The following is a 7886-nucleotide window of genomic DNA, read 5'->3' as shown; positions in this document are numbered from 1 at the left end:
CTACTAATTGTATAATAACAATTACTTTGTATATGTGCACATTATGAAAATGGTCAACAAGTTTACATAGGAGTACATTATAACCTCTTATGTAAACTTCATTTTTAATAAAGAAACACTACAAATTACAAGGCCAATTTTTTCCCCCGTATTGGTAGGTACCCATAATCTCTTCTCCCGGATCTAATTGTATGTATCTCACTGACGGTCCATTAGAGGTGACACGGTACAATTCACCGACTTCTCGCTGCTTTTATTCACGTATAGATGGTTTTTGTACCCACTATCAACGTACTAGATATATTGAATAATTTGCTGAAAATTGATGAAGGAATAAAATACATGGCTTCTTTTCTTTTGCTTATTTGAAGTTGGATATATTCTTCTCTCGATCAGCATTGCACCAATTAGGGGTGTTCATCGGTCAGTTCGGTTTTAATTTATCTAATTTCGGATCGGTTTTCCGGTTTTCGGTTTTTGAATTATGTAATCCGAAACCGATCAATTGTAATTCGGTTCGGTTTCGGTTTGGTAATATAATGGACCGATTTATACGGTTCGGTTTGTTCGGTTTAATTAATAATATATCATAAAGTGAAAAAAACATAAATTTTTTCAAACATTTAATTTAGATGCTTATAATAAAGTTCGAGCAATGGTTTTTCTCTCTTTTCGACTCTCTTCCTTGCAGCTTCCCTAGCCTTCATGGCAGCTGCTTCCTCTTCAGATACAGCTTGAGGCTTTTCAACTGCCCTTTTTCTCTTAATAATTGCCTGATGAACTCTCGTACTCCCAATCTGTTATTCACACATAATTAAAAAAAGGTTAGTACAGAGACATTGTTTGTTTAAGTAAAATGGCAATACAACCAAGGGAAAATATACACAAACTCAGTTATTAACTAACACCGACATATATTCAAAATTCAAATCATAACAATAAAGTAAAAAAATATGAAGGAAAAAAGCTACTGAAGATAATGCTTGATGATGGTGTCGCAATTTTGAAGGAAGAAAGAGAGGTGATCCAAGTAGTTGATGCCAGATTGCCTGCTGAATATTAAATCAATGCAACATCTTAAAAAAAAACGCCCAAATGTTAATCATCCCACTAATTATTAAATCAACAATCAAATATGAAAGTCTATAAATCATAAATTCCTAATCTTAATACAAAAATTTAATATAAATTAATTTATCATACCTGATTGATAGATGCAATTATATGTCAGTCATACAAGGAACACCTCTTCCCAAATTGGCCAAATCTGGAAAAAAAATTATTTTTATCATCTAAAAAATACAATATTTGTCACATTAATATTAAAAAATTTGTAACTTTTACCATCTTCAAATTTCTCGAGCTTATCCAAGTCTTCTTCTACTGTAATATGTAAAGATTCATTACGAATCCAGTCTTGTGCACAAACAAGAGCTTGCACTAATTTAGGAGTTAACGAACTCCTAAATGGATCAAGCACACGACCTCCAGTACTAAATGCACTTTCTGACGCCACAGTAGAAATAGGAATTGCTAACACATCACGAGCCATTTCAGCAAGAAAAGGAAATCTAGGCTTGTTAACTTTCCACCAAAGCAAGATATCAAAATTTTCATTTCCAGGCTCTACTTCTTCACCAAGATATTTGTCCAACTCTGACTTAGCACCCATAATTCCACACATGGCTCTGTGCCTCAAGTATTATTGTTGAATTAAGGTTTTTTTATGTGCGCTTCCAGAACTTGACATGTCATTGTCAATTGTTTTACTAGCTGAAGCCGATGATTTAGATTGAGATTCTTTTGAAGTTCTTATTCGATACTCATCATATAAAGATATCACATAGAGCTTTAGATCATCTCTCATTTTTCCTCCTTTCTCTTCTCCATACATACTCAAAAGAACAAAAGCAACATACTCAAATTTGAAACGAGGATCTAACACACAAGCAACAAAAATCATCTTATTCATCTTTTCTGGAGCGCGCCAATACTTTTCAAATTTAGCTNTCTCATTTTTCCTCCTTTCTCTTCTCCATACATACTCAAAAGAACAAAAGCAACATACTCAAATTTGAAACGAGGATCTAACACACAAGCAACAAAAATCATCTTATTCATCTTTTCCGGAGCGCCCCAATACTTTTCAAATTTAGCTTTCATCTTCTCCGCCATACAACTCAAATCAGTATCATCACTATCCACTAACATTTTCAAAATGCAAGCAACTTCACCAATTTCATGAAAANCAACAACCTATAGCCGCACTGGCCAGGACTAAACAGAAATTAAAACTTACCACATACTCACCAGATCAGNGTCTTATTTTCTTCCAGTCATCATTAACAAAAGCACCCACAATATTCCCATCTTCACAAGTGTGATTAAGAAGATTATCCAACAATCCAGGATCAAGAAAACCATATCTCACAAAGGCATTCTCAAATTCTTATGATGTATTCAACATCAAATAGGTCGAATTCCACCTAGTAGGGACATCCAAACACAATGATTTTTTACTCTCTATTTTTTCAATTTCACAACAATCTTTGAATAGTTTCATCCTTGCAGGAGATTGCCTAATGTATCTCAAAGCTTGTCCNCCACAGCAGCCCCCCAGTAAACAACTGAGGTTAGGATTCTGGTATGAAACAGTTCAACAATAACAACAATATTCATAAATCATGCATAATGNAATAAGATTGATTATGTGAGCAACACATCTAACATGAAGGTGACTATCATCCATGAAATTAGTTCCCCATTTGCTTAATTGTTTTGAAAGTTCTTTCATTGCCGTATCATTTGAACTATCATTATCAACTGTAACAGTGAACACTTTGTCCAAACCCCAATCAATCAAACACTTAGTGATTGCAATTGCCATATCATCACCTTTATGACTACTAATTGGACAAAAATTCAAGATCTTCTTGTGCAGTTTCCAATCTTTATTGATAAAATGAGCTGTGAGACACATATAATTGATTCGCTGTATTGAAGTCCATGTATCTGTTGTGAGACAAACTCTTTGATATGTGTCTTTGAAAAACAACTTAAGTTTTTTCTTTTCTTCCAAGAAAAGTTCAAAGCAATCTCTTGTTATTGTANCCACACAATGATCCCGAGATAAACAACAGTGCCAGATAACAACGGTNATTAAATTAATAAAATGCTTGAACCCTTCTCTTTCAACAAGACTAAAAGGTTGTTCGTCCATAATTATCATCTGACCTAATGATTTTCTACATGCTTCTTGATCAAATCTCCAAATATTAACTGAATTTTCACCATATTTTGAATTTTCTTGAAATCTTAATTTGGCTTGTTTAGTCCCAGCATTATGAGGATTTTGCGTACACTTTCTCAGATGATTATTTAAAGAAGATGTTCCATTGGCATTTGAATCAGCAGCATAGTTTGAACTACAATAAAGACACCTTGCTCTTTTATTCCCATCACAATCAACATACCTTTCAAAATGTTCCCACACAATTGATCTAGGCTTTACGGTTTTTCTCTTCTTTGAATCTTCAGTGGTTTTTGCAGAAGAATCAATAGGTGGCTCGTTATTTGAATTTCTACTTTCACCGAGTGCACCATCAATTTCAGCCATCTAATAATACAATAAACATAATATGAAGATTAAAATAAGAACAAATGAAAAAATCCAACAAAGGTAAAATTTTAGAAAATAAGGATAAACAACAGCATACATGCTAAATTTACACAGAAAGTAACCTTATTTAATTAACAAGCTGTCCATTATTCAAATTCAAGAGGATTAAAAACTATGGAAGATACAATGATTTTCAATATAGCACAATTTTTTAGCCCCACAAGCTTCTGGAAATCAACACCTGGCTGTGACGCCTTCAATTTGTGCACCTACACATACAAATCGGTTGAAACTCAAATTCCATTAAGTAAATAGACAAATTACAAAATAGTAACTGATAATTGAATTTGTTTTCCCCTCGGCTCTCACTCTCTCGTTCCTGAGCGATTAATAAAAATGGGTTAAGAAACTTCATCCCAAGTTCGAAACTACATGCCCACCGAAAAAAAACACCTAAACTACAAATCTTGACATACACATAGGAGGCTCAAACCCAGAACGTACAACCAACACACACAAGGAAGATCATCCACTTCACCATCCCAAAAAAAAAGAAACATAAAAATTCGAGAAATCGTAAAAAGTACCTGAAAACTGAAAAACAACGAACAACACAGTCAAGACTCAAGAGAAGAGGAAGAAAGCGCTGATTTTCTGTGAAAGAGAAAGCCCACCTTTTCTGCTAGGGCCGGCTAAGTTTTTAAATGTTAGATATGGAAATAAATTATATTATAAGTAATAAAAGTTTTGGACTAAAATCTATAAAAGCTAGAAACACTAGGGACTAAATAATAATATAACATAAAATGCGGCCGGTTCGGTTATTTCGATTTTCAATACATAAAAATCGAAACCGAACCGGAAAACCGAATATTTCAAAAAATAAATCCAAAACCGAACCGAAAAACCGAAAAACCGATCCAAAAAAACCGAATTACAAAATTCGGTCGGTTTTTTCGGTTATATCCGAATAATGAACTCTCCTANAATAATTATTCTAATTATGCCAAAATTACTGGATAATTAATTACAGGGCCTTACACTTCTCCACCCCTTAAAACAAATTTCGTCCTCGAAATTTCGGTTCATACACATACATCTTACACAGATACGAAACCAACAATACATTACTAAGAATCAAACAAATATGGATAAGATGCTCTCATCTTCTCTTCTGTTTCCCACGTTGATTCTTCTACACCATGCCTCGACCACTGAACACGTACAAGTGGAATAACTTTATTGCGTAAAACTTTATCTTTACGATCCAAGATACAAACAGGATACTCAGTATACGATAGAGACGGATCAAGTTCAACCTCATCAGGCTGAAACACATGAGATGGATCGGGCTCACACTTACGCAACATAGAAACATGGAAAACATCGTGGATGCCAGACAAAGACTGAGGCAAATCCAAACGATAAGTCCCAATACGCTCAACAATATTGTAGGGACCAACGAAACGAGGTGACAACTTACCTTTCATACCAAAACGAACAACACCTCTAAACGGAGAGATTCTCAGAAACACAAAATTTCCAACTTGAAATTCTAGAGGTCGACGACGTCTGTTAGCATAACTAGCTTGCCGATCTTGGGCAGCTTTCATTTTCTGACGAATCAACTGGACTTTATCATGCATTTCCTGAACAATGTCAGGTCCAGTCAACTGCTTCTCACCAAATTCGTCCCAACAAAGAGGTGATCGACATCGTCTGCCTTACAAAGCTTCAAAAGGAGCCATACCAATAGTCACCTGAAAACTGTTGTTATAAGAAAATTCTACTAGTGGTAAAGCTTCTTGCCAACTGTCTTTGAAATCCATGACTACAGCTCGAAGCAGATCCTTGAGTGTCTGGATCGTGCGTTCTGTCTGACCATCTGTCTGAGGATGGTACGCAGTACTCATCGCAAGTCGGGTACCCATTTCTTTTTGAAGACTAGTCCAAAACTTTGATGTGAATCTAGGGTCACGATCTGAAACAATTGAACCTGGAACTCCATGAAGTCTCACAACATTTTCAATATACAGACGAGCCATCTTCTTGTACGAATACGTCTTCTCATACGGAATAAAATGTGCTGATTTAGATAATCTATCGATAATCACCCAAATGACATCGAAATGACGAGAAGTACGTGGCAAATGCGTGACAAAATCCATTGCCACGTGCTCCCAGTTCCACTGAGGAACCTCAAGACTTTGCAGTAATCCTCCAGGTCTCATTCGTTCTGCTTTGACTTGCTGACAGATCATACAACGAGACACAAACTCAGCCACATCCTTTTTCATATTCTTCCACCAAAGCTGAGGCCGTAGAATATGATACATTTTCCTGCCTCCTGGGTGGATACTATATCGAGTACAATGAGCTACTTTAAGGATGGCTGTACGCAATTCAGGAATATCTGGGACAACCAATCTACCATTCAACCGAAGAGAATCATCTGAGTGAATTGAGAAACCAGATTGGTGTCCTTGAGATACTAACTCATAAGATTTCAGAACTTGATCATCAGTTTTCTGAGCTGACTTTACAATCTGAATCAACTCTGGCTCAACGGAAAGCTGAGATACACAAACAGCATTACCTTGGATTTGAAAATCCAACCCAGAAGTACAAATATCCTCTCGTAACTTAGAAACATGAATCGAGGATAAATTAACATCAACAACCTTACGGCTCAAAGCATCGGCAATGACATTCACTTTTCCCGGATGATACTGGATCTCACAATCATAATATTTCAAAAGATCCATCCAACGTCTCTGTCTCATATTCAGATCTGACTGAGAGAACAGATACTTCAAGCTTTTGTGATCAGAATAGATTACAAATTTCTCCCCAAACAAATAATGTCTCCAAATCTTGAGAGCAAAAACAATAGCAGCCAATTCTAAGTCATGAACAGGATACTTAGACTCATGCGGTTTCAACTGACGAGAACCATAGGCCACTACTCTGCCATGCTGCATCAGAACACAACCTAGACCTCGATTAGATGCGTCGGTACAAACAACAAATCCTCCAGAACCACTCGGAATGGTAAGAACTGGTGCAGAAGTCAATCTCTTCTTCAACTTGACAAAACTTGACTCACATTCATCAGACCAAATGAATCTCTGATTTTTCTGAGTCAGTTGAGTGATAGGTCTAGCAATCTTTGAGAAATTTTCGATAAATCTTCGGTAATAACCAGCTAAACCCATGAAACTACGAATCTCTGGCACATTGGTCGGTCGTGCCCAATTCAGAACTGCTTCCACTTTACTTGGATCGACAGAAATACCATGTTGAGATATGACATGGCCCAGAAATACAACTTTATCTAACCAAAATTCACACTTAGATAGCTTGGCGTACAACTGATTCTTTTGAAGAATTCGAAGAACTAATCTCAAGTGTTTGGCATGCTCTTCCTCAGACTTGGAATAGACAAGAATATCATCGATGAATACAATCACAAAACGATCGAGATATTTACGAAATACTCGATTCATCAAATTCATAAACACAGCATGAGCATTGGTCAAACCAAAAGGCATAACCAAAAATTCAAAGTGTCCATATCTCGTGCGAAAAGCTGTTTTCGGCACATCTTCTTGTCTGACTCGCACTTGATGGTACCCAGAACGGAGATCAATCTTAGAATACACCGAAGTACCTTGCAACTGATCAAATAAGTCATCAATCCTAGGAAGTGGGTATTTATTCTTGACAGTAGACTTATTCAATTGTCGATAATCAATACACAGCCGCATCGTACCATCTTTCTTCTTGACAAATAGAATCGGTGCACCCCACGGTGAAGAACTCGGACGAATATAGCCTTTACTCAACAAATCCTGTAATTATTCTTTCAGCTCTTTTAGCTCAACAGGAGCTAAACGATACGGTGCTCGAGATATGGGTTCAGTTCCTGGCATTAATTCGATACTGAACTCAACTTCTCGTTCTGGTGGAAAACCAGGAATATCTTCTGGAAACACATCAGGAAACTCACAGACTACAGGAATATCAGAAATCCGTCGCTCATCTTGCGACAGATCCACAGCATAAACCAGAAAACCTTCATGACCAGAATCTAACAATCGATTCATCTCAATGGCAGAAATTAGAGGAATCTTGGCTTGAGAACCACGACCATAGAAATTCCATTTAGGTGCAAAGCTAGGTCTGAAACGAACTATTCCTCGATAACAGTCAACAGTGGCACGATTAGCAGTCAAAACATCCATACCAACGATGCAATCAAAGTCAT

General features: G+C 36.5%; 1 long non-coding RNA gene across 1 annotated transcript; it reads right to left on the bottom strand.

Annotated features, from left to right (window-relative positions):
• Positions 1-414: 414 nt before the first annotated feature.
• LOC140965968 (uncharacterized) lies at positions 415-4597 on the bottom strand. The gene is made up of 3 exons (XR_012173189.1): positions 4207-4597; positions 3474-3616; positions 415-797 (listed from the first exon to the last, which is right to left on the bottom strand). It is a non-coding gene; the product is annotated as an uncharacterized lncRNA (long non-coding RNA).
• Positions 4598-7886: the final 3289 nt, after the last annotated feature.

Source organism: Primulina huaijiensis, unplaced genomic scaffold, assembly GCF_012295235.1.
Source record: "Primulina huaijiensis isolate GDHJ02 unplaced genomic scaffold, ASM1229523v2 scaffold17263, whole genome shotgun sequence".
Taxonomy (NCBI): Eukaryota; Viridiplantae; Streptophyta; class Magnoliopsida; order Lamiales; family Gesneriaceae; genus Primulina; species Primulina huaijiensis.
This window is presented reverse-complemented; position numbering and strand designations above follow the sequence as displayed.